At 46.9% G+C, this 26,942-nt stretch overlaps 1 long non-coding RNA gene across 1 annotated transcript in view; it reads right to left on the bottom strand.

Moving 5' to 3' along the window:
- LOC138286376 (uncharacterized) overlaps positions 1-26,942 on the bottom strand; it is a 63,420-nt gene that overhangs the window by 33,192 nt on the left and 3,286 nt on the right. The window contains exon 3 of the long non-coding RNA XR_011201977.1: positions 22,632-22,746. This is a non-coding gene — a long non-coding RNA (uncharacterized lncRNA). The remainder of the gene's footprint in view (positions 1-22,631; positions 22,747-26,942) is intronic.

Raw genomic sequence — 26,942 nt, 5'->3', positions numbered from 1 at the left:
GCCATAGGGATTGCGAATGGCTGGCATCAGATCTGGCTCCATCTGTGTACAAAGATCCATGATGTTATGTCGATTCAGACGATATGTCTGGATGACATGCCTTTCCTCCACGGTTTCCAGGTCTACTAGTGGATGGTACACTGGTGGTTGTTTCACTCTCCTCATGGCAGGATAGCTATGTTGAGAGGAGAGAATATACGAGTTATGCAGTATGCACACATCAACACATTATATGTTACCTGACACCTAACATCTGTAGAGGATGGTTGGCACTTTTGACATATACAGTACAGACCATAGATATGCACCTAATTCAGTCTCATTGCTACACATTGGCTAACATGTAAATTGGACTGTACATCTGAAACAAATGTTATTGTACATGTGTGTGAGACTTAGCTGTCCTGCACTAATCACACATATGTTTTGGATTATATCGATAGCTACCCGGTCCTAAGTCCCTCAGAGTAGCTTTACATAGTTCTCACCATATATACTCCCTCAATACATCATTGGGTAAAAATTGGCACAATATGTTGCACAACCATGATGGCAGTACATGCAGTTACACAGATTTTTGGGGGAGTAAGTGACATACGCAGATAATTATGCACACCCATTGATTACATGAGCCCAAAATGGCGGACGTCTGACCTACTGTAGTGGAGAGTTAGAAGTACCCTAAGTCCGCTGGCAGAAGTCATCATGGCGGCAGATGGTCGCAACTGCTGTGCAACTTGCCATTGGTTAACAGTGCTGCATTTGGCGGACTGGGGCCAATAGGCATGACCGCCGGCGGTGATAGTCCTGTACATGGTGGCTGTGACCGCCAGTTTCTGAGGTATTGCTCACTTGACTCTTAACACTGTTTCCAGCAAGACCTCCACGGTGTGAGCTGCTGTGTACTGCCTCTGGGAGGCATCATGCCATGTCCTGCAGGTGATAGGGCCCCTGCCTTCAACCTGGACGAGCTGAAGAAGCTAGTGGAGGAGGTCCTACCCCCTGTATGTACACTTATATGATGACCAGAGGAGCAGGTGAGTCCAATGCCCTAGCCACGTGTGATAGGTGTTGTGTTTGACGTTGCATCTGCCATGTGGACTTGTGAGGGTGTAGATGCATGTAGATGGCATATTGGGAAGGCGTGTGAGGAGAGATGATGGGTATGTGTGCCTACTTGCTGTGACTGATGTGTACTGACCACTCCTATTGATATGATGCATGTGTACATGACTTGTTCCTTTTGTCTGTGTCATCCATGCAGGTCGAAGGGGATCTGGCGTGCCATCGCCAAGCAAGTGCAAACCCTGGGGGTCCACAGCAGGCAGAGCACCCATTGTCAAAAGCGGTGGGAGTACCTGAGATGCTGGGCTTGGAAGACCGCTGAGGCCCAGCTATGGAGGTCCTCTCAACGAGGGAGGGGTGCCGTTCAGACCTCGACTCCCCCCCCCCCATGGGCTGCATTTCGGCAGTGACCTACCGTGAGGTGGATGGGCGTTTGAGGGCAGCACAGCAGTCACAAGGGGGTAAGTACTGACTGTATCCTTGTACTTGGCTCTGGTAGTATGGTGTTTGCTGTCACACTTTAGCAGCTGTGACAATGAAGTAGGTGCAACATGTATGCAGACTAGTGGGAATAGGTAGTACATTTCCTATTAGGTGGAGATCTGGAATTAGGGTTGGCATGTGTACATTGAGATCACCTGTGTCAAGGTATATCTATGACTGCATGTGGAGATGCACAAATGACAATGCTAAATGTATGACTCCACCCAGTCATATATAAGTATGTAAGCTGCTGTATCATTCTACCCATAGACTATTTCCAGGTCCATACATCAGCATATGTGATTATGTAGCTCTAAGGTGTCAGACCACTGCCATCTGTGTAGAGCGCCTGTCTTTGCTACTGAGTGTCTGACGGATTTGGTACAGGGGGCTAGTTAACTTTTGTCCTAGTTCAGGAATTGACTCCATGTGAGGCTGGCATCTCAATCAGTCAAAAGATATAGCCAGTATAGGACTGTACATATGGGTTTGTAGATGTATTCCCATTGTACCGTCATATTCATTCTATGGAGAATGTAAAGGTTGTAATGGAAGGAGATTCAACTTTGGGTGTCTGATTTTGTCTATTTGCCCTTACCATGTATTTCCATGCCATGGACATGTGAGCAAATCACGTTCATCCCAATTGCTTTGTTGTAGAGGAGATAAGTTGTTAGGCTGAGCTACCCTTTGACAATATGCTATGTCCATGCTATATGTGCCAATGCCCTACCAGTAAGAGTGCAACATATGGTATTGCCTGCCTACATCATGTCTCAATGGTTAGTTGAGAGGCACATCTTATAGAGTGGGACAAACATTGCCACCCTTGGCCCAGCTGATGTGGGCAGTTTGGACAGGAATTGGTACTGACTCACTTCATAATTCAAGATGTAATGGGATAGCTGTACTACTATTTCTAATACAGGTGTTGTTGTGGGATATGTTGTCAGTGCAATGGCAGTCGTGTAGGCCCATGTGCACATCATGTCTACATGTCTTTTCAGTGGGATATGTGTGTTATCTGGACTTAGGTACAGGTAATAGGCATGTCAAGAATGGTGTGAGTGTTCTTGGTTTATTCATGTGGTCATGTCATGGATCTGTATCTGCATGTCAGGAGGAATGTTTTGTGCCCTATAATGTATATGTTGGCTGGCGTTGTTTTAGTTGTTCCTATATTGCCCTCTGTGATTGTCAGTGGATGTCTCATGTGTGCTATGTAGTCCACATACCTGTACATGCAGGTATAATGTGATGTGGTGTATCTGTGTATAGTATCTGCAGATATTCCTCTAGGACTTGGTACATGTAGTGACATGGTTGTTTTCCAGACATGACTTCTAAACATCAGTTGTCACCTCTAAGCGAGTGCCTCTTGTTGTGGCTTCATCAGAGATTGTATCCATTATGCCATATATGTACAGAGGGTTCAGCTAGGCATGTGATTGGAATGGCAGGTGCTGTGTGGTCTGTGAATAGAGTTGTCTTACCTTGCATGGGACATTACTTATGGACATGGACTGGTCAGGTATTGAATCAGAACATGCATGATATGGTTTGATCAGTCAACTGCTTTTCCTAAAGGTGATAGGACTATAGAGAGTTATGATCAGGATTAGGACAGAATTTCAGCTTTAGCCAGGGCATGATGAGCATGCTGACATATCTTTACAGGTGACTTGTTGGAATAGTGCAGTTGTGCTACCTTACTTGGATTATGATGTCGGTGGGAGATAGCATAAAGGAGTGGAAAGAAGTAACATGTTGTGACATCATGTAGTATATGTGGTTTTCTATATGGGATTGCCTAGCCAGGAGATGTATTCCTACAGTTGTCCATGTTTTAATGTGTGTATGTGAAGAATGTGATGACACTCTCTCTCCCTTTCTATCTCTCTCTCCCACCCTCTCTCTCTTTTTGTGTGCATCAGCATTGGCAGGCAAAGGAGACGGAGCATAGGCGAGTGGGGCTGCTGCTGGCCACAGGATCTGAAGTGCTGATACTACCCACAGCAACGGACCCAGTGGCCAGGAGGGCGAGGGAAGTGCCACGGGGGAGACAGGATCATCATCATGATCCTCCTCCTCCTCCAGTGGACACTCCCTGGCAGTGGCCGACCCTTCTGGGACCACCCCAGCACCATCTTTGTCCACCACCCCCTTTACTACCACCGCCCTCCCATAGATCCCCATCTAGTTGGTCATGCACGCTCACCCAGGAGGGTGGGTGTCTCCTTTGCTGCAGGCACCTCTGCCCCTGTCAGCCCTGCTGCCCTCAGTGAGGAGGCTGTTGGACTTCTGTGGTTGATCTCTTAGGTTCAGTCAACCATTGTGAATGCCATCCAGGGACTCGCAACTCAAGTCCAACAGAGCAATGCGTTCCTGGAGGGCTTTCACGGTGCACTGGCTGGCCTACAGAGATCCTTTCAGGCTCGAGCCTCCAAACTGATGGAGGCCAGTCACCCTTTGTCTTCCGCACCCCTCCACCTTCCTCTTCCTCTTCCCAATCCCAAACCCCTCTTCCCCTACCCAATCAAAGCACACAGACAGACAAGCATGCATCCAACTCAGCATCCAAGGGTACTGCTGACAAACACAAGCACCACAAGACCCACCACTCACACAAACGACACCCACCTGCAAATACACCAACAGCCACTACCTGCACTGACTCCCCCTCCACCCCCAGCTTCACAGACACAACACCGGACACACCTGCACACCACACCAACATTCATCGATCCAGCCACAACTCCTATCCTACCCACAGTCAGCACAATAGCAGACCCTCAGACATCCATCCCAGTCACCACATCCACAGACACCACAACCAAAGACACACCTACATGCAGCACATCCACCATGCCTGTAGTCACCACTCCAACTAATAGTCACCCATCCACCACGGCATCTCCCATCACCTGTACCCCCCTCCTCCCAAGACACATAAACGCATACACTCACCCACCCAACAGACATCCAGCACACACAAGCATTCCTTGCACACACATGCACCCCACGACATCCACCAAAACTCTTCTTACAACCACTCCCTCTCCCTACATTCCCAAACCCTTTTGCCATGAACGTCCCCGTGTGTCGAAGACATTTTTCCTCTTGGAGTTGTACTTTTTCCACACTCCTCTCCCACCCTGTGTGACCCCTAAATGATCTGTGTCCCTCCCCAAATCCAGCCATTCCATCTCCAAGTCCTTCCCTGGCTCCCCTGCAAGTAGCCATGCCCCTCCCCCGCCAAGCAGTCAACCCCTCCCAAGAGTTCCCAGCCCTCCCATAATCCTCAACCTAAGCCCCTCCTCTCCCAAGCATCCCCCTCCCAAACCTATGCCCAAACCCCCTCCTTTTCCCCCCAAATCCCTGAGGTGCCTGTCTGCCCCCTTGATGTCCCTACCCGTGAAGGTTATATGGCAGTCAGGAGTCAAGTTGGGGCACTTGTAAGTGCCATATGTGCATGATGCACATATGTGTTTGGACTGTCCCATGGCCTTCATGTTTGTGCATAGTTCAAACAATTGTTGTTTCGAAGGTTACATCTTTGCTTTGCCTTTTTTTTCTTAGGGCTGTTTTGGTCTTGGCTGCTTTTGTTTGTGTGTGAGTTCGTTTTGTGTGTGTGTGGTGGTTGTGCTACCGGTTGTGTCTGGGCAGCACGTGTGTGTGTGTGCATTGCATTTGTCCCAAAGTGATGGATGTGTATTGTGTGATGGGCATGTATGAGTAGGGGACCTGTATTTGTGTTGGTATTGTGTGTTGTGATTGTGTTGACATGTGTTATTTGGAGTGTTGTGTGCTCTTGTGTGGTTGTGCTGTGTGCATGAGTGTGTGTGGTGATTGGTATGTCAGATCCGTTGTGAAGCGTGTTCGCGGGGTATGACGGATGCCTAGGTGCATGGATGTGTGATTGTGTGTGTTCATTCTCTGGTGTTGTTACGTTGTGTTGTATGTGTGATTTGTCAAGTGGAGGTGTGTATTGTGGATGCTTAATGGGTCTTTTGAGGTGTTGCAGTTGTGGTGTAGTTGTGTCATTTGGTAGAGTTGTCTGTTGTTGTGTTTGACTGTGTCAGTGCTGTGTATATGGGGGTTGATGTGTGTTTTTGACGTGTGTGTGTGTGTTTTGGCCGTAGTGTGTGTACTATTTATGTGCGTGTGTGTATGTGGCTGTGTGTGAGTGTGCATGTCAGTATGAGGGTATGTGTATGCGTTGCCTTCGCCACCCGTTCATACACTGGCGTACATACATTGGCATTGTGCAACAGTGACAAGTAAATCTGTGTGTACTCATGGCTGCTGTCATTGTTGCTGGTTCTGGAGTCGTTGAGCAAGCTGGAGCATCGGAAAGACGTGTAGCTCAGGTTCCATGGCGGCTCCAGACGGGTATGTGTCCCTGAAGGTGAGTGTCTCCTTTTATAGAGTTGGTTTCCACCAGGGTTTCTGTGGTGGTGCGACGGCAGCGGAAACCTTGGCGGTGTGCAACCTCGTAATCTGCCCACTGGGAAGATGGTCTCCGCCAGCCTGCAGGTGCCTACTGTCGCCCGTGGTGACCTGACCGCACTGGTGGTGCTGGCGGTGGTTTGGCTGTAGTCTGTTGTGAATACCGCCATGGTCATAATTTGGTGGTCTTCTCTGCCAGCCTGTTGGTGGTATGACCACCACCACCAACATGGTGGTCATGACACACGCCAAACTAGTAATGATCCCCCCCCCCCAAGTGAAGTGTTAGTTGTACCTAGAGAGGAGGACTGCCATCCATATGTGTCAAAACTATGATCGGAAAAATATGATTGCTATTGGATTGGTTAGAGCAGAAAAATATAATAATGTGGGAAAGGGATTTATTTGTTCTGTACTACCAGTGACCAATGAGCAGAGTGATAAGGAAGGGTGTCAACAGAAAAGAGTAAAAAAATATTCTATGAATGCATTTTTGAGATGTGTTAGTATGAGGCTGGTGGTAAATCATATCCAGTGGTAAATATGACATGTATAAAGTGTAAAAAAAATTGGTCGTTATGGTACGTCGCGCAGAAGTAGAACTCAATATAGATATCTGATGGTTAAATCAGTTAACACATATGATGAATATAAGCACATTATTAATACAAATAGGGATGAATGTTACTTATGTGTGTAGGAAGAACCAAGTACGTTGGAGCAAGATGGTGGAATGACAGCAGAAAATGGCATGGAAGACAGTGATGTAGAAAGGGAAATGAAAGCCAAGAACCCTAGATCCATGACTGAAATAGATGCCATTCCTTTTTATATTCTTGCAGCATCCAGTGCAAGATATACAATTGTATCACAACAGAATTGTCAAGAATGCTTAAACTTTGGTAATAAGAACATATTCTCTACAAATATCAAATTAAAAGGGTACACGAGTTAAAGAATCGATTTGTCAAGGTATTTTATCACTGAAAAGCCTTTTATGGTTTAAATCTTTTTGATTGAAGAATGTTAGTACAAACTTTAACAAATTACAAATGTATGAAAGACAGGCCACATAACTGAACTATAAAAAGAATATATTTACCCCCCCACCTCATCCACTCCCACCTCCGAGGGACAAAAGGGGGGATGTAGGTAAAATATAGGTTGAGTCTATGCGGGCAGCGACTTGCTCGTGGGGCTGGGATCGAGAAGACATGTCAGTCTTAAATATTTAGGGCATGTAAGTTCTCGGAATTTGTGGGATAAAAGTGAAATGACTGGTTTCCATATCTCCTAATAAGAGTCGCTCTGTAATGTCAGGACCGAAGAGAGTCTTTCCATCCCCAAGATGTTCCAGATTCAATGGAGCCGGGCCAGGTATGTGGGTACTGTTGTTTTGGCCCAGTGTGCCAGGATTGTCTCATGGGCCGCTCCCAAAGCTAAGCCTGTGCATCTGCCACTGTGGGATTTAAGCAGGTATGTCAGCTGGGTTGGGGGACCCAAAATGGTGTAAGCAGGGAACTGAGGCAGCTGAGTCTCAAAGTGAGTGACAATATTTTATAACACTTGGTTCCAGAAATGGGCAATCTTATGACAATTCCACAAAATGTGTAGCAGTCTTCTGACTTGGTCTCCAGCATTCTGCTGAGGGCACAGGGTACCTTTTTTGTAAGCGCTGTCGGTGTGATACCAATAGGCAATAATTTTAACAGTTGTTTCCATGCTTGCCACCTTACAGACTGTGTATCGTACTCTGTAATGTATGTCAATCGAGTTCTTGGGGCTTAATTCCCTACCCAGTTCCTTTCCCATCTCGCTTGCCCAGGGAGTTTCAACTGTGGGAGAGCCCGAAGTAGGAAACGATAGAGATCCGAAATCATCTCTTTGTCAGTATGCTTCTTAAGGAGCCATTGTTCAAATGCGGTTAGGGCCTCTCGGCACCTAGTTTTATCGTTGGGTGTGTCACTCATTGCCTGACCTGGAGGTAGTGTAGAAGGTCATCCTCCAGCACCCTGAAGTCGTCTTGAAGCTGCACAAAAGAGAGGACCCTGTTGTCTCCGTAGAGATGGCCAATCTCGTTACACCCATTTCCAGCCACCTGTGGAATGCCCTGTTGTCCAGCCTGGGAGTAAAGTCTGAATTGTCAAGTATGGGCGTATGGAGCAGGGGAAGGTAGTAAGGCCTGAGGTTGTCGCAATTGCACCTCATAAACCCAGTAACTGTTTGGTAACCGGGGGAGGAGTACAGGCTCCAGGGTCTCTGTGCTTTGTGTAGAAAAGGCACTTACCACAGGTGAATGCCAGCTATCGCTCTGTCCATAAAATTCCAGGGCTTTTCAGACTTCGCCCGCGACCATTCCACCAGATGCCGGACCTGAGTAGCTTGAAAGTATAGCTTAGAGTTTGGAATACCCAGGCCTCCCTCCCCCGGTGGCCGTGCACTCTGGATGTGCTGTAAGCGTGGCCGTTTATCTAACCAGACAAAGCATATCATAGACTGTTGGAGAGCTTTGAGAGCTCCTGACAGGGGATCCATGGTCAGCGTCTGGAAAACAAAAAGGATCCACTGGAGAGCAGTCACCTTAAATGCTGCTATCTGACCGAGCCACGAAAGCTAGCAAGGTCCTGTGTAATATGTATGTGGAAAGAGCGGTAGTTTAATTTAGCAGTGAGAGCCACTGTTGTAGCTAGTTTGACTCCAAGGTAAGGGATTGCAGTTATACTCCATTAAATTGGGAGACTGGCCGCAAGTAGTGCTACAGTTTGTGGGGAGGCCAACAGGTACAGAGCCTGAGATTTTCAGATATTTATCCAATATCCTGCTGCGACACTAAATTGTTCTGCCTCCATCAGGAATGCTGGGACCGAGGACTGTGGACTGTCAAGGGCCAGTATGACGTTGTCTGCGTAGAGACAGATGGTATGTTCCCCCCCCCCAAAGCGGACTCCTGTGATGGTCAGGTCATCCCGAACTCCCTACGCAAATAGCTCCTTGTAGAGTGCAAATAGAAGAAGAGATATTGGCCAACTCTATCAGGTCCCCCTGCCAATAAGGAAGGGAGCAGAGGTCATCCCGTTCACCCTGACTGTCGCTTGCGAGAGTACGTAACTGCATAAAACCCAGTTGCAGAACCGAGGCCTAAAGCCGTAGTGTATCAGTGCGGCAGCCAAGTAGGGCCAGTGCACCCGATCAGATGCCTTTTTGCCATCAACTACCAGGAGGACTACCTCGCAGTTTGAACAGCCTGACTTGTCGAGGATATGGAGGATGCGCTTGGTGTTATCACAGCACTGACTCGAAGGGATGAACCCCGCCTGGTCTGGGCTCATTAGTCCAGGCATCAACGGGTTCAGTCATGCCGCCAAAATACCCAATAGCAATTTGGCATCAACACTGAGGAGAAAAATCGGTCTATAGCAGCGGTCTCCAAACTTGTTTATGCTGCGCCCCCCAGTTGAAAAATAAAAATCGCTGGGCCCCCCCTTTAGAATTTTTTCAAAATTATTTTATAAAGTTGTCAATGTTTAAATATGTCTAGACCTATTTAAACATTGCAGGTAAGTACCGCTACCTTTTTAAAAATGCAATGACATGCTTGTGCTTAAAACAATGGCCTGTTATCTGTAGAATGCTTCTTTTGGCCAGAGTCTGGCGCCCCCCCTGGGACCACTTGAGGCCCCCCCAGGCGGGCCCACCCCCCAGTTTGAAGACCTGTGGTCTATAGGATGCACAATTCTGCGGATCCTTGCCGGGTTTGGGGATTACGACAATGGAAGCCTCTCTCATACATGGAGGCAACATTAGCGGGCCCTCTATACAGTTTAAGACCCTAGTCAGAATGGGCACCAATGCATGATAGAAGGTCTTATAAAAACCAGCCGGGAAGCTGTCTGGTCCCGGCGATTTATGGAGCTTTAGGCGTGCTGTACCAGCAACTACCTCCTCAATGCGGATGGACCTATCCAATTCTTCTGCCTGTCACCCGGAGAGATGAGTGATGTTAGCAGCTTGGAGGTAACACTCCACCACTTCCCTGTTTGTAGGTTGCGCAGAATATAGGTCACAGTAAAAGTCCTGGAACTGTGCTGTGATTTTGTCATCTCTATGTATCTTGGAGCCATCTTTCATTGTGAGTCGCTTGACGCCTGAGGCTAAGCGTTGGGCCTGTAATCTATTGGCCAGGAGCTTCCCGCCCCTGTTGCCTCCTACATAGAAAGTGTGTTTAAGGCAGGGAAGGGAGTATTCTGCTCTACCAGGTCTAAATAGGCAAGCTGTTTCCGCCTCCATATCCTAGGGTGCCTGTGCTTTGGTGTATGCATTCAAGTTGTTTGACTTGTTGCTGCAGTAGGGCTCTTTTCTCCCGGCGAAGGCTATTATCACCAGCAGAAATTATGATGAAGGTGCCCCGGACCACTGCCTTGAAAGCATTCCCACAGTACTGATACTGACGTACCAGCTATGTTGTTGGTCAATAAGTAGGAGTGGATAGACTGCTCAACCTGTTTGACCAACTCAGGTCTACGGAGGAGGGTCTCCCCTAGGCACTATGGGGGTCATGTTGGAGGGAGCACCGCCAACAGGCTGGCGGTGCCCCGCAGGGCATTCTGACCGCGGCGGTTTGGCCGCGGTCAGAACAGGAAAACCGGCGGTGTCCCGCCGGTTTTCCGATGCCCTGAGGAATCCCCCATGGCGGCGCAGCTTGCTGCGCCGCCATGGGGGATTCCGACCCCCTCACCGCCATCCTGTTCCTGGCGGTTCCGACCGCCAGGAACAGGATGGCGGTGAGGGGTGTCGTGCAGTGCCCATGCCAGTGGCATGGGCACTGCAGGGGCCCCCGTAAGCGGGCCCCACATAGAATTTCAGTGTCTGCATTGCAGACACTGAAATTCGCGACGGGTGCAACTGCACCCGTCGCACCCTTCCCACTACGCCGGCTCCATTCGGAGCCGGCGTCCTCGTGGGAAGGGGTTTCCCGCTGGGCTGGCGGGCGGCCTTCTGGCGGTCGGCCACCAGCCCAGCGGGAAACACAGAATGGCTGCTGCGGTCTTTTGACTGCGGTGCGGTCATTCGACGGTTCCCGCCAGGCGGGCGGCTCCCGCCGCCCGCCGGGGTCTGAATGACCCCCTATGTCCGGTGTGCTCGGGCTGTCGGAGGAGGTTAAGGTCAAGCAGTACTGCTGAATGTTCAGATGGGGAGCTGGATTAAATCTAGATATTAACAAGGAGATTCTGTATTTCCCAGGTTCCCAGAAAATGCTCAAGTCTGGCGTAGGTATTATGTGCATGGGTAGAGAAGGTGTAACCCCTGCTCCCAGGATCGGCCTCCCTCCAGAGATCGTGCAGTCCCAGTTCAGCATTCCACCTGCCATCCCACTTCTTTTGGAAGACCGTATTAAGATCACCCCCTAACAGTTCCAATTTCTCTTCACTATTCATCATTATGGTGATGGCCTTGCGGATAAATGTCTCCTGTGCGTCATTGGGTGTATATATAGAGCTTACTATCAGGGCTTGCTCCCCAAGATAGATGCAAAACACCAGAAGGCGTCCCTTGATCTCTGCAATCTTGTCCCCCACTCGCCCCTTGAAAGATCTGGAGATGAGGATTGCCACTCCTGCTGTTTTAGTAATGGCAGAGAAATAAAATTGTTGCAGAAAGGCCCTAGACTTCATGCAGTGCCAGACTTTTACCAGAAAGATTGTCTCCTGCAAGAGACATGTGTCTGCCCAAAACTGCGCCAGGTAGGAGAGTATTGCTCTTCTCTTGACAGGATTATTAAGACCTTTCACATTAAGGGTCACTATTCTTGAAGGAGTATGTGTAGTTGTGGAATTGTGCAAGCTTTGCAGCGTGCCCTCTCCTGTGTGTACTGAAGGCTTGTAAGAAGTGTGACAGTCACTTGAAGTGCCCCCTTCTCCCTATGGATTCCCTCCAAGGAGGTTTATTCAGTCCCTGAGTGTGCCCTGTGTGATAGTCCCTGTAAACAAACAAACTCTGTGACAATAACAATGTCTCATGAAAAAATAGTTTTACCATGGAGATAATGAGTAACACGTAGTTTGGGTGGGTAGCTGGTTGATGAGGACGCGTGAGTTCCACAAAAGCCGTGGGTCGACGATAGTGCAGGTATGTCCTTTCAATAGAAGATTTCCTTCTTCGCACCCACCGCTTTGAGCCCATCTCACAGAAGGCAAGAGCCGAACCGAGGCTCAGGGTCAGGTGAGTTATCTTTTGCCAGTGTCCCCTGTTAGAGTGTCTCAGACAGCCTGTCTCTCTAGCGCCATCGCTGTTAGATCCGGGGGGACCACTTTCGCGGTGTATTTAGGGCGGTGTCATCAAGGCTGAGTTAGCAACATCCGACCCCCGGGGCCATCCGCGTTGCACTCTGTGGGAGAGTCCCGGATGGCCAGCAGTCAACAAGCCTACTGGAGGGAGCGGAGCTGATGCAATTTCCCATCAAGTTGGAGGGGGTGACCTCCGGAGTAGGAGACCCCTAGGAATTGCAGGTGGGCCATTACGGGACGGAAAGTGCGTCACTTCTGTGGCACAGTGACTGCCAGATCCTGAAAGAGCTGAGGAGTATGACCTCTGAATTGAAGAGGGTGCAAAGTCCGCGCCTTATGCAGGATAGCTTATTTCTGCTGGAAGTCATGTACGCAGACCATGATGTCGGGAGGCAGGGCTTTTGCCAGTCACAGTGGACCCATACAGAGTACTCTGTCCAGCTTTATTCCCGTTTCAGGAGGGTGCCCAGTACTTGATGGGAAAGGGTCATCACGTATTCATGCAGGTCTGTCCACTCTGCATCAGTCGGGGTACCCCTGGTGCGAATATTGTTCCGCCAGAGGCGGTTCGCTAGGTCCTCCGTTTGCACCTGTAAATCCAGCTGTTGATCCTGTAGCCGATAGATTTCTAGCTGAAGCCTTTCTCGCTCCTCACTGCGGGCGTCGTCCCTGTCCTCCCGTGAGATGACTCTCTCGCCGACATCATCCAGGTCACGGCATATGTGACACACGTCAGCCGAGAGGTCTTTCTTGACCGCCTGCATGTCATCGCGAAGAGAGAAGAACAGGGACTCCAGGAAGGCTTGCGCCACTGGGCTCTCCATGGCCGGTAGACTTTCAGGTTCGCTGATAATAGGGCCATCCCCTGTAGGCCCCTCCAGTAGGTCTTGTCAGCATCTTCCAGAGTGTATGATCTTTCTTGCCTTGGGCTGCAGCCATAGTGGCGGCCTGTCGCTGCATTGGCTAGGTGGCCTCCGTTCCAGGGAGTAGTAAGACCCCTGTATTCCATTTCCCTCGACATTCACAGATGAGGGGACTCCGTGGCCGTGCCTTGCATGGGCCCCAGCGGGGGAAGCTCCCGGCACCCAGGGAGGTGGTACGCTCTAACCCCTCAATCCCAGTGAGACCAGTGTCTGATTCATCCACTAGCGCCCAAAAGGTCCCAACTATGGAATCCTAGTGCCGACTGCTTGCACTCTTCCAGAGAGCTGTGAGAAATCAAGTGTATTGTCTAAACGGGAGTCCGGGAGACAAGGATATAGTACAAGTGGGCATTACAAGACAGGTATGGATGGAGGCTATATGTACAGGAAGCATTGCAGAGATATTCAGCATGCGTCTCCAATGTCGTAGGGGCCCACCCCCAACCTAGAACCTTCATGCGACAGTCGGGAGAATTGGGAGAGGGATGAATTGGTCGTCCTTCCGTGTTGCCAGGCTGTAAAGGAGCTGTGGCTTTCCTAGGCAGATGCTGTCTGTGCTGGCTGTCTCTGTGTGTGCTGGGCCCTTATTTCATGCTTGCTCCATGTGGGTGTCTGTAATCAGCTATGCCCAAAAAAATGTTAGGGATACAAACCAGGGAGAAATATGTAGTCCAGTGCATAAATCTCCCTACATGAACCTGTAACTGAAATAAGATGCACTGTTCCAAAAGAACAGACTCCATTCCACCAGTTAGGGTAGGGGGTCTTTTCAGTCACCACATGAATTAGTCTTACAAGAACAGTAGCCCTCACTCCCCATTGGGTGACATGCTTCATTACTGGGACATGCTCCTGGTCAGGTTGGTACTGCAATGCGTGATGAGCCCTACTAGAAGGCACTTTGCCGGAGATCTTTTTGAGAAAGAATGCTGGTCGTGAGTGGATGTGAGAGGGACTAGGAAAACTGCTAAAATTGGCTAAAGGTGGCAAAAAAAACTGTCTTTAATACAACCTGGCACCCCTGCCAAGGTTAAAAACAAAAAAAAGGGGAAGTACAGAAATCAATGACCTGGTTCCCTACCATCAACTAAATGTATGTCTACCACTCTAATTAGGGATTTAGATATTATGGAACTGTGTGTGGGTATTCCCTATACTACAGAACTGCTAGTCATGGCCAACATGTTTCACGCCTAATACAGTCACAAGGATCAGGTGGAGATTCTTCAGGACCTGTTACTGTGCCTAACCCTCACTAAGAGAGTAAAAAACACTACTCCTATTGCCTATGTAAGAAATAACTGAAATCTTACGTTAGAATCATAAACTTCTGAATGTAGAGACCCTCCTAGGTCAGATACATGGGTCCCTTAGGGATCGCATGGATGCTGGCCGCTCTCCTATCAAGACAATTTAACTAAAGAGTGCCATGGTTAGTCTGACCTAACCCGTCGTCCAAGCTCCCTGGGGAGCATGGACCAATGATGAAGCACGTCACCCAATGGTGAGTGGAGGTTCTGGTTCCTGTAAGACTAATGCATGTGGTCACTAAGAAGATCCCCTACCCTAATTTGTGGAATGGAGTCTGTTCTTTTGGAACACTGCATCTTATTTCAGTTACAGGTGTCTGTAATCAGCCACTGCAGCGCAGTCACAGCTTGCAAATCAAGAGTCTTTGGAGCACACGGTTATTAGTACCTAGTGCATGGGGCCCGGGACCTCAGTGGTGAGAATGGAGTTGGGTGCCGCCGAGCATGGGCACCCACAGCTCTCCCCCGACACAAGGCTGCCTCGAGGTGCTTACCCTGCTACTGTGTGCTAGGGCTGGTATCGCAGCGAGGCAGGTCAGGTGGCCTAAGGAGGGGGGCACTAACCACTGTGGCCCGATTCGAAGCAGGTACATGTCTCCCTTCCTGATGGTTCCAATCTGGGCAGAACAAACCCCCAGGTTGTTAGTGCCTGTTGTGTGATACCTGGGGCCTTGGTTGCGAAGATGGGGGTCACGCGCCATTGAGTGCTGGTGCCCGCATCTTGCCCTCCGTGACAGGAGGCGCCTCCAGATGCTCTGCCCTGCTTGTGTGCCCCGGGCTGGAGTTGCAGTGAAGGCAGGTCAGGTGGCCGCGGGGGACTCACTTGCCACGGCCTGGTTCCAAGCAGGAGGCAAGGTTGCTCTTCCTAATGGTATTGCTCTGGGCGGCACAGACCCCCCTGTTCAGGGACGTGCGCTTCAGTCACCATTGCCCTGCCACCATCTTGCTGTGATCTGAAATTTCACGGAAGGCATCCGTAGACTGTGACTTCTCCCGGGGCAGGGGGGAGCGTTGGTGGGTCCAGTGAGTCTCTGCAGCGTCCCAACAGTCAGGGAGTTGCCTCACTGAGCGGCAACAACTGGAGGAAAGGCGCTATGTGTTGCTGTGGTCGGCGGGAGTCAGAGAGACGGGGAAGCGCATCTTATTCGTCCACCATCTATGCCAAGTCCCCCCTGAAGTGTCTTTTGAAGACAGGTGCACAAGTTGCAAGGAAGGAAACATCTCTTTTAGGTTGGATTTGTTAGACAACTTTAGGCATACTTATAAGACCAGATGCAAATTACGTTGGTGTATTCTGTGAAATAGATATATCAATGGGTAGAAGTTCCCTAGTGTGTTTTACAAACATGTAGGTAAATTAGAAGTATTCAAACATAAAATTATATTGTGCAAAGGTGCTCAGCCTAAAATACATAAAGTTAAGAGTATCCCATTGACAATTAGAGATAGAGTAAAGAAAGAAGTAAGAAATCTTAAGAACAATGGTATAATTGAGAAAATTGAGTCCTCTGACTGGCTGGCACCTATAGTGATGGTACGCAAATCGGACAACTCAACTACCTGATTTGGGTGGACAGACACCCGGCCCCTAGTATAGGAGAAATGCTCAGCACGATAGATAAAACACAATGGTTTTCTGTGATTGATCTATTGTCTGTGTACCATCAGATTGAAGTACATCCATCTTCTTGTCATCTGACCTACTTCGTCACACAGCTTAGGGCTTACCAATATAAATGCTTGCCCATCTGGAGTTGTGTCAGTTGTGGCAGTCTTTCAAAGGTTAAGGCTGGCTTTGATTGGGAATACAGAGAGTGTCTGTTACTTTCAGGATGACATTTTAGTGTATGCGGACCCAGAGAGTGGACATGATGATTGATTAGGTCAAGTTTTGAGCAGTTTGGAAAAGAAAAGTTTAATGATTAAAATTCAAATATGTAAATTCAAAGTAAACAGATTCACATACTTTGAATAACAATTTCAATGAGAATTGTACTAAACCTAAAGATACAGTATTTGACACAATTACAAATGCCACCATACCATACCAGAAAGTAAAGATGATTTGCAATCATTTTTTGGAATAATAGAGTTTTAAGACAAGTTCATAAATAACTGGATAATAGAAAAACCATGAGAGGGTTATTAAATGAAAATAAGAAATGTGATTGGTGTGGTATGTATCAGGAAGAAATCATGAGAATAAAAAAATTGAAATTAAACAAGCCCAACCACTGTGAAGATTTGTTTCACGTGTAAAAGTATAGTTACTACAGACACTAACATGTATGTTCTGCTAGCAGTTTTAAGACTAATACAGAAAAAATAGGTGGTAATAGCATATGCCCCATGTACCTTTGGGGAAACAGAGAAATTAAAATCTGTGATTTTAAAGAGCATTGGCTGGCAATTGGGCAGCCAGGCATTTTCATACATTTCTGTGGTGTGTGCCCTACACTGTATGCATGAATCATAAATCATTGATACATATATTATACATGAAAGGTTGAGGACTAGCATCCCCTGGGATTGTAAAATGGCTGTCTAATTTGGAGGACTACAAATCTATTATAGAATATTTTTCTGGGAAAATCAATGAGTTTGCTGATAGTCTGTCAATGATTATACCTAGGAAAGGATGTGAAACTGAGCTAATGTTGGCTAAAAAAAGATGAAAAATTATGAGTAGTATTCCTCGGAATAGCAAAGGTAGAAGCAATGCAGGAAAAATGTGGACAGAGGTACTAATAATGAAGAAGTACACACTTTGAGTGTGTGGATCTGGGAAGGGTGGCTCAAACAGCTAAATGGATTAGAGAAGTTTGGCTGTGTAAGGGATGACTAAATATGAAGATGTGTAGGGTATAAGAAGAGGCAGTAAATTAATCCTGCCTATGAGTTTAAGGAGTAAGATTAAGGTCATTTAGGATGGAACAAAACTAAAATAAGAATCAGAGGTGCATTCTGGTGGCTGGGTATGAACAGAGACATTGGACTGAGACAGTGAATTGGCTGGTAGAGATTGCTGTTTGCGTGCTAAAAGGGACCCTGTGTAAAATGATAGTACAGTATATGCAACTAGTAGAATTTTCCATGAGACCATGGGCTAAAATGGCTACTGATATAATATGTCCATTAGGTCAGTGAATTTTACCCAGACAAATTAGTATCTGTCAATGCTCTACCATTTATAGCTACTGATTTGGGTGAAAATTGTTCAGAATGGGACATTAAACATTGCAGAACTGCAGCATACAATCCCAGAGCCAATAGGCCTTTAGAATTAGTAAATTAAGTTAAAATAAATCTGTCCAATTAGCAGTAATGAACAACAAACGGATTACTGAGTGTGTTAACCAGATGGTGTGGGGTCACTGAACCACCAGAAACTAATGTAGAGGGTCTCTATCCTTTGAATTGCTAAAGGGCAGGAGACCTAGAACAGTGTTGTCCATTGGAGTTCTGGTGGAATTTGATGGACTAAACCAGGGACAAATTGAAAATATGATATAGGAAACAACTGTAGGAATATAAAAAGTACTATGGTCAGGGTTGACAAGTGAAAGAACTGGATGTGAGAGACGGTGAAATAGTGAAGACAAAATGTCCATGGTGCATTTGTAAAGGTCAACGAGGTTATTCAGGAAAATTGTTACAAGTGATAAAAAGATATATTGAAGTAAATGACGGAATGACGCAGAATAAAAAAAGGGTAGCGAATGTGCATGCTTTCATGGTTGGAAATGGTAAAAAACAATACGAATGAAAGAGGTTAGAATAAGTTGTAACTAGGGAAATCAAACAATCAAAAACAAATTAGAGGAACCAGGTAGCAGTTTTAAGGCAGGCAGTAGAAAAAGGACAAGACAAAGAGGAGAGATAAAAGTACCACATAGATTTAATTTAAATTGGATTAAATGTATATGTTTCCTATGAGGAAATTGATTTTGTTTAATGTAGCCTGGCCAAGATCTGTGATACACACTGAAATTGACTGTAAGGTGTGTACATGTTTCTACACTTTTTGTTTCTATTGCCTGGGTGGACATCATATGACCTCCTATTATTCCTCCCCACCTGAGCTGAGTAATATTCTTATATGCATCCTGTAAATTATCTGGCTGATTGCTTTGTTGTAATGTTCTATGACTCCTTCAGTTACTAAATAAAAATAAAAAAGGTTTACAAAAAGTTTCCTAGAAGGGGGTTCCTCAATCAACATGTTAATGTGTACATAATTATTCCCACACATATCAATTGCCACATATATTTCATTATTTCAACCTCTGTAATCAACACATATTAGCACATATTTCTATTTCTTTATGTATTATTGTTATTCATTAGATTAAGGGAGAGGGGAATGTTATGCATGTAATAGTTATGAAAATGGCCTTTACTTGAATGCATAATAGTATTAACATGATATAAATAACTTGTAGTTGAGAGAAAGGCAATGTTTACTCTAACAATGGTCAATGTAGGCTTCAATTCCAAAATACTCAGTGCTGCTTGCAGCCATCTTTCAGCATGTAGTCATAATTTTGCCTTCGTCTCACCCTGTGCACAGATGATTCATGCACAAGCAACTTTGTAAGCTATTTTTGAGATGTAATGTAAATTTCATGTGTACAGAATAATTATTTTTTCCTTTTAAATTTCTTTAGCGGGCTGCTCCACTGAGAGTGAATGTTCCAATGCCTCATCTTTTGGCACCGGTAAGAGCCTTCATTGTGAACACTTGTGAATTAAGTAACAACATTTGTATCACCAACTGAAGTGTCCGGAGGGCACCAGGGATGGGAGAGACAGACGCTATATTATATGAATTCTGTGGAAGCTCGAAAACGGTATTATTCTCTCTTTACTGTAATTAGTTCAAACTGTGTGACCCTTGCACTAAATGTATGATTTCCATTGTACAAGAAGCCCCTTCTTGGGGGTGGTGGGCTCATTTTTAGGTCAAGTGCAAGTGTATGACCTTTTGTATACTTTTAAGTATGCTTCTGTGGGCTCCCAGCTATTTCATTTGTTAGTTTCAGTGTAATTTAAAAGTCCTTGCTTGCTAGAGGTCAGTGATGCCCCTTTGTCCCTCCTTCTTCTGTGTGTGAGCAGGGACCAACTACTTTATAATTACACTTTGTCCTGTTTATCTAGTCTGCAGGGGACTTTTTTTTAAACTTTGTTTTATGCTCCTGTCCATGGAAGCTTCTCTTTTGATTTACAGAGCATTCTTGCTCTGAGCTTAGCTGTAAACAATGATATAAATCAGGCTGTTATCTTGGTCACATTTGGTCTTTGTGGGCTTTCTGCACCCTCTCTCAGATGCATGGCTCCCACCCTTCCTTGGCTTGGATTTTCTTTACCAACTCTACCAGAGCTCCTCAATCCTTAGAGACAGTGCCCACTTCTGCTCCATATTGGGATCCCACTCTCAGCTGCATCAGTGCACCTCATTTTACACACTCCAAGCCCTCAGCCATGCCAGTGCCAGAAGCCCGCACACGCTGTCTGCCAGATCACCTTAGTTCTTGCAGTCAGTACACTCTGCTGCTTCAGTGCTGGGACCTCAGGCGCAGCTCCATCAGTGTACCTCAGTTCATACACTCCAAGCCCTCAGCTGTGCCAGGAACCCCACACACGCTGTCTGCCAGAGCACCTCAGTTCTTCCAGTCAGTACACTCTGCTGCTCCAGTGCTGGGACCTCAGGCGCAGCTCCATCAGTGTACCTCAGTTCATACACTCCAAGCCCTCAGCTGTGCCAGGAACCCCACACACGCTGTCTGCCAGAGCACCTCAGTTCTTCCAGTCAGTACACTCTGCTGCTCCAGTACTGGCACCTTGGGCGCAGCTCCATCAGTGTACCACAGTTCACATACTTGAAGCCCTCAGCTCTGACAGTGCCAGGAACCCCAAACCCGCTGTCTGCCAGAGAACCTCAGTTCTTGCAGTCAGTGCACTATGCTGCTCCAGTACTGGGACCTCTGGCGCAGCTCCATTAGTGCACCTCAGTTCTACGACGGCGACGTCACTTCCTTTGCGATACTGCGACCCGCTCATATACAGTTCCATTACAGCAGCTCAATTCTATTAGTCCGCCCTACTACCAAGCCAATACTGGACCAAAAAGAGCAAAACACAGCTCAGCCAGTGCACCTCAAGTCTAACATCCAACGCCTCTCTTGATGGGAACCACCACAGCTCCACCAGCATCCATCAATTCTAACATTTAGTGCACTTTTCGTCTCAGTACTAAGGCTCACACACACGCCCTACAGGACTCCTCACTTCTGTGGTTCAGAGGCTATGCCACTTCCACGCTGGGCCCCACTTGCAGCTTCACCAGGGCACCTCCAGGCTAACTCTGGCTTGCCAATACAAGTTTCCACATATAGCTCCATTAAGATACCTCATTTCTGACCTTGTGTGCCTGTTACTATTCCAGTAATTCAGCCCACATACGACTAGTGTCAGTGCACCTCAACCATAATCTGCATCGCCCCATTATTCCAATATCAGGAATTACACTGCACTCTGTTTCTCACTCCTCACCCGCTGCCTTTCTATTTTTGCAACACTGGGCAGGGACCCAGTTCTCTCTATATCCCAATCCTGATCTGAAGCTCCCCAACATTGGTGTTTTGGGGTTCACATGCAACTCTGCTAATGCACCACCTGTTGTTCTGCAGTGCCCCGTGCTGTTCCACACTTCTGTTTGAGGATGTGGGGGAGCCAATTAAATCTATTCTTAGCAGCCATCTTTATTTGAGAGGGTCTGTTCCACCTATCTCGCTCCGTTCCTTCCATTACTCTGTTTACTCTATGTGTTTTCTTCCTACCCCACTCTTCTTTTTCCAGTTCTTAAAATCCACAAATTAACAATTGCGATCTTTTTTTCAACTGTTTATTTTTACTTATTTTCCTTTTTTTATTTCCCTTTTCCTCTTGCTACCTCCTCTTTCATACTTGCAAAAACGTGGTTATTTCTTTCCTTGTTTCGTTCCTCTATTTTTTCTTCATCAGGCGTTCATTCTTTCACTTTTTTCTCTCTCCCCTTCATTCTTTTACGTTTTTTTCTCTCCCCTTCATTCTTTCTTTGTCTTTTATTTGCTATTTCCTTTGACTCGGTATGCGTTGTTTCACTTTTTTTTTTTTTTAGACCTTTCTTCCTTCCTTTCTCTGGTGTTTTATCTGTCAATTCACGTTTCACTATAAATCCCTCTTTTTCCCATCTGTATGTGGAAGCCACAAGTTACTTGTCGAGACCCGAAGTGTCAAAGTGGTTTTCCAGTTCTATTTCTCTGGAAAATGTGTGAGCACATACATGCCCTGGTTCTTTCGAAGCTTATTTCTCTCACCATCTCTCTTTTTTTCTCTAATGTTCATGTAACGGAAGCCCCGTTACAGATGCAGAAAGGGGCCTAGACGCAACCGAAGAGGAGTCCTCTGTATTGTACCCCAGGGGCACGACACAGAGAAACCTATATCCTAGGGGCATGTCAAAGAGAAACCCGCACCCAGGGGGCACGACACAGAGGAACCCGCACCAAGAAGCGGAGAGATTCTGGGATGGGACCCCAGAAGAGGCGACCCCGGAAGAGGGTAAAAGAGAGGAGAAGGACGCGGAAGGCGCCGCGGAGCTGCAAGAGCGACAAGAGGGAAAAAGAAGACGAAACGAGGAGAACACCAGAGGAGGAAGCGCGCCATTTATTGAGGAAAAACCGGAGCCATCACAACGGCTGGACACAGAGCAAAGCAGAGAAACAAAGCTGGACAGCAACGCTAACCAACAAAGAGAGAGAGACACCACAGTACAGCCAAGCCACGTTCTTGGAGGAAAGTGGCTAAACCAGGTATGGCTGTATTGGGAGAGAAAGAGGCCATTGTTTATGCTTAATAGGGGAGGGAGAGGGAGGATAAGGGGTCAGTTGGGGGAAAAGCAACATAGAATTATTGGCACTGTTGGTGGCAGAGCAGCTATAGAGAGCACTTTTTTTTTGCATGATAATTCACCCCCTGAAATATAAAAACTATTTTTTAAGTTCATACCTCACTTACCTCCACTAACACCTCCCCGGAGACCTAAACCCCTTACTTAAACAATTAGAACAACTTACCTGAGACCAGTCCATGTTTCTTTCTTCCGAGGGAGACCAGACCAGACCTGGACCAGGAGCGAAATATCCCTCATCACGAAAGCCTATCAGGAAGGGTGAAGAAAGAGGATACGACCTAAAAGTGACAGAAGGGAGGAAAACAGTGTATGAACTTTCGATTCCCTTCGCAGAGAAGTTAAATAAAGACAAATCATCTATCAAATTTCCAAGTGTACCTGCATTATTGCCTTATAGCCCACTACAGTTCATGTTTCTCTTTCTTTTCACACTTCATTATTTTTTCCTCTTTATTTTTCGTTCACTAGTTTCCTTACCTTTTTTCTTTTGCCTCACACATTTGCCCTATTTCTTCTCTTAGTTGTGCTTTCATTCTCTTGTTCTTTTTCTTTCCCTTCTTACTGTTATTTCTTTGTGACCCCTTCTCCTTCTTCCTTTTGTCTGTTGTATTCCTTTCACTTCTCTTTTTCTGCCCCATCCGGTTTCTTTCCTGAGGCCTTGTAATCAATGGAGCAACAGGTGCAGTGGCATCGGGGCCAGAGACCTAAGGACCTCACTCAACTCTAATTACTGCTCTGTTTTCCTACCAAAATTCTAGTCAACCATTTTCCTTTCTTAATCTAAGGCCCATGACACCGTTACTAGGACACTTACCCTCTCCATCTTTACTCCTGACTCCCTCTTTCCTTTCACCATTCAATCCATCCCAAAAGATATTTTTTGTAATGGTTTTTTTAGCATTACACTCTAATGCCAAAGGTTTATTTCTGATAAAGGTTTATATAGTAATTGTATATGTTTTAAGATAGAGGAAGAAGGTAAAGAGAAGTTATTTAGGTAAATGCTGGGCCACTGGAATTATATGGGATGAAAAGATGAAATTATGAGGCAGTGTTGATCAATTTATGTGACCATAAAAGTCCAAGTATGAATTTACAATGCCAATAGCTCGAACTCAAGAAAATGTGACACCTATTGCATTGCAAATGCTTGAGTTACTTGACGTTTAGGAAGCAACACTGCGCCGGTGTTACCTCTGATTTGTAATTTCGATATATTCATTAGAGTGGAACTGTATCTTATTCTGCCTAATTATTTACTGCACTTTGTGCGACGTTGCATGCTACTTCCTGATATAAATATCTGCTGCTTGACTTTTAACTATTTATCTTGCATACTTGTAATGAATTTGTCCCATAAACCGTTATGTTTTCTTATAGAATGTATTCCATTTTTATTATAAAGTCTAATGTGCTTTATGGTTTGCATTATAATGTAAAATTTCCTAGCTAACGTGAAGGAAAGTTTCAATTCTATTAAGGACACGGAGGCGAGGATTATGCAGATCGTTCTTCACTTTTTATTATACAGCAAGTTCAAAGTACAGTAACAAAAAACATTAAACTACAAGTCCCATGAATCTGTAGTCATGGCAACCATAAGCCAATGAACAACAATAGTGTCAACAGTATAAATGCCTCCAAGTAACGTCATCCTCCCTCGACTTCACTGCGAAGGGACATCAGAACATCAAGTAGCCGCTGTCTCAGAACCTAAGAGAGAATGTAAAACAGCATCAGCCAACCCGATAGGTGATTGCAATAAAACAGCTAAAACCGGAAGAAGCATAAGTATACGATGCAACAAAGCATATAGAAACCAACAACCTGGTATTCATACCCAAGTCACATATCCCCCTTAAGCAAAGTCCAACACGTAGACAGAAAACCAATAGAAGCGGAGACTGCCCTCCTAACCAAAATAAGTATACCATCCTTGCACTTGATCCAACTGTCCATTCCGGGTGGGAAGGAACTTATCATGTGACGGGTGGGATAATCCTCGCCTCAGTGTCCTTAATAGAATTAAAACTTTCCTTCACGTTAGCTAGGAAATTTTACATTCTATAGCAGGACCGGAGGCGTGGATTATGCAAGTTCAAAGCTTACTCACCACTAAAGAGGCCGCCTCATGGATCGGTTTAAAATAAAATTTCTTGAAAACCGACTCCGAGGACCAATCAGCTGCACTCATGATGTCCTCCAGCCTACCACCAACTTGGACTGCTTTAGAGGCCATGGCACCCCTAGTCGAATGAGCGCCGAAAACCTGAATGTACACCCCAGCTTCGGATAAGATCCACCTGACCCACCTAGCAATGGTAGGCAAAGAAATCGCCTTGAACGGTTTCTTCAAGGAAATCAATAGCTGGTTCTCACCAGGAGGACGAAGGGTGGCCGTTACTTCTTCGTACGCTTTCAGACAGCGAACCACACATAATTTCGGGGCAAAAGGAAACGCCGGATAAGACACTGATCTAGTATTACATTTCATCCTACGGGTGATCAAGAAGGTAACCCTTTCATGAGAAAAAACCTGAGACGGCACGTCAAGAGCTCGCACATCCGAGACTCTCTTGCAGGATATGAGGCACAGCAACATCGCCAATTTAGCCGATAACTCTTTCCTCAAGAGGGAAGTATTATCCTGCCAAGAGGATAGTAAACGCAAAACTAGGTTAACATCCCACAACTCAGTGTATCTGGGCTGAGGAGGGCGGGACAGGCGAACACCCTTGAGTAGCCTGCACACCCACGGATGGTTCCCCACTGGGTAGCCCTCCAGAGGAGGGTGTCCGGCCGAAATAGCGGAACGAAAAGAATTTACCGTGCAATAAGATAAACATGACGATGCCAATTCCGCCGGGAAATTCAGCACATTTGTAACGTGGGCCCCCAAGGGATCTGTATGTCTGTCCAAACACCAGCGAGACCATCGAGACCAAGCTGACTTGTATCTTTTGCCCATCCCTGGGGCCCAGGCCTGAGAAATGAAGGTTTGAGCCTCCTGTGAAAGTCGGCAATCGTGCCAGCGGCTCCGGAAATCCTCCAGGTTACCAGTTGCTGGTGAACCTGGAGCACTGGCGGATGGCACTGGCCCGAGGAGTCCCGAAGGATTGATGGATAAGATAGGAGGCGAAGAGGGAAGTCGCACGACAGTTCCAAAAGGGTTGGAAACCACGCCTGAGAGCGCCACAGAGGAGTCACCAGGATAATCGTGGCTTGTTGACGACGTACTAGAGACAGAACCCTCGGAATCATCAAAAATGGGGGAAAGGCATATCCCAGAAATGGGCCCCAGATCTGTTGAAATGCATCCACCGCCTCCGCTCCCGGGTCGGGATGCCAACTGAAATAGCGGGGAAGATGCGCATTCCACTGTGAGGCAAACAGGTCCACAGTGCAAGGACCCCAATGGGCCATGATCGCCCGAAAAATCGACGGATCCAGCTGGAATCCGTCAGATGCCTGGAGTTCCAGTCCGCCATGGCGTTCTGGCTGCCCGGTAGGTATTCCGCTGTGACTGATATCTGGTGCGCCAGACAGAAATGCCAAAAATCCTTCGCCAATTCGGCTAATGTTCTGGACAGGGTGCCCCCCAGGCGGTTGATATACTGAACCGCCAATATATTATCCATCCGAAGAAGTACCACACAAGACACCCTGTCCCGGGTCATGGAATTGATTGCAAACGAACCCGCCAGGAGTTCTAGACAATTGACATGAAGGTCGAGTTCCTGGGTCGTCCAACGACCCCCGAAGGAGAGGTCCCCGCAACGGGCTCCCCAACCGTGTCGGCTGGCATCCGACTCTATGATCAGATTGGGAGAAGAACCGTATATGGCCCTCCCGTTCCAGGCCTCCATGTGGTCCAACCACCACAGCAACTTCGTCCTGGCCTCCGAATTGAAAGAGATCCGTTCGGAGTAAGTCAGCCCCTGGCGTAAGTGATGTGCCTTGAGGCGCTGGAGAGCCCTGTAATGAAGAGGGCCTGGAAAAATAGCCTGAATCGATGAGGATAGTAAACCCACCACTCTGGCTAACTGGCGAAGCTAGATCTTGTCCCGTCTCAGTACGATCCTCAGCTCCTTCTTGATTTTCACAATCTTCTGGGGCGGAAGACTCAGAGAAGCCGATTGGGAGTCTATCAGGAAACCCAAGAAAGTCATCGATTGCGATGGGGTCAGATCGGACTTCTGGAAGTTGATCACAAACCCCAGGTCCTGCAACAGCGCAATAGTCATGTTCACATGGGAAAGAAGAAGGGTTTTGTACTGATCCATCAAGAGAATATCGTCCAGGTAAATAATGAGACGAATTCCCCTCGAACAAAGGAATTACACTACCGGCTTGAGGAGCTTGGTGAAGCACCAAGGGGCTGATGAAAGGCCGAAGGCGAGAGAGGTGAACTCGAACACCTGTTGCTGCCACCGAAATTGCAGAAACCTGCAATGTGGAGGGAAAATGGGGACCG

The sequence above is a fragment of the Pleurodeles waltl genome, chromosome 3_2 (assembly GCF_031143425.1).
Source record: "Pleurodeles waltl isolate 20211129_DDA chromosome 3_2, aPleWal1.hap1.20221129, whole genome shotgun sequence".
Classification (NCBI taxonomy): Eukaryota; Metazoa; Chordata; class Amphibia; order Caudata; family Salamandridae; genus Pleurodeles; species Pleurodeles waltl.
The sequence above is the reverse complement of the archived record's forward strand: the minus strand, read 5'-3'. Positions and strand labels throughout refer to the sequence as shown.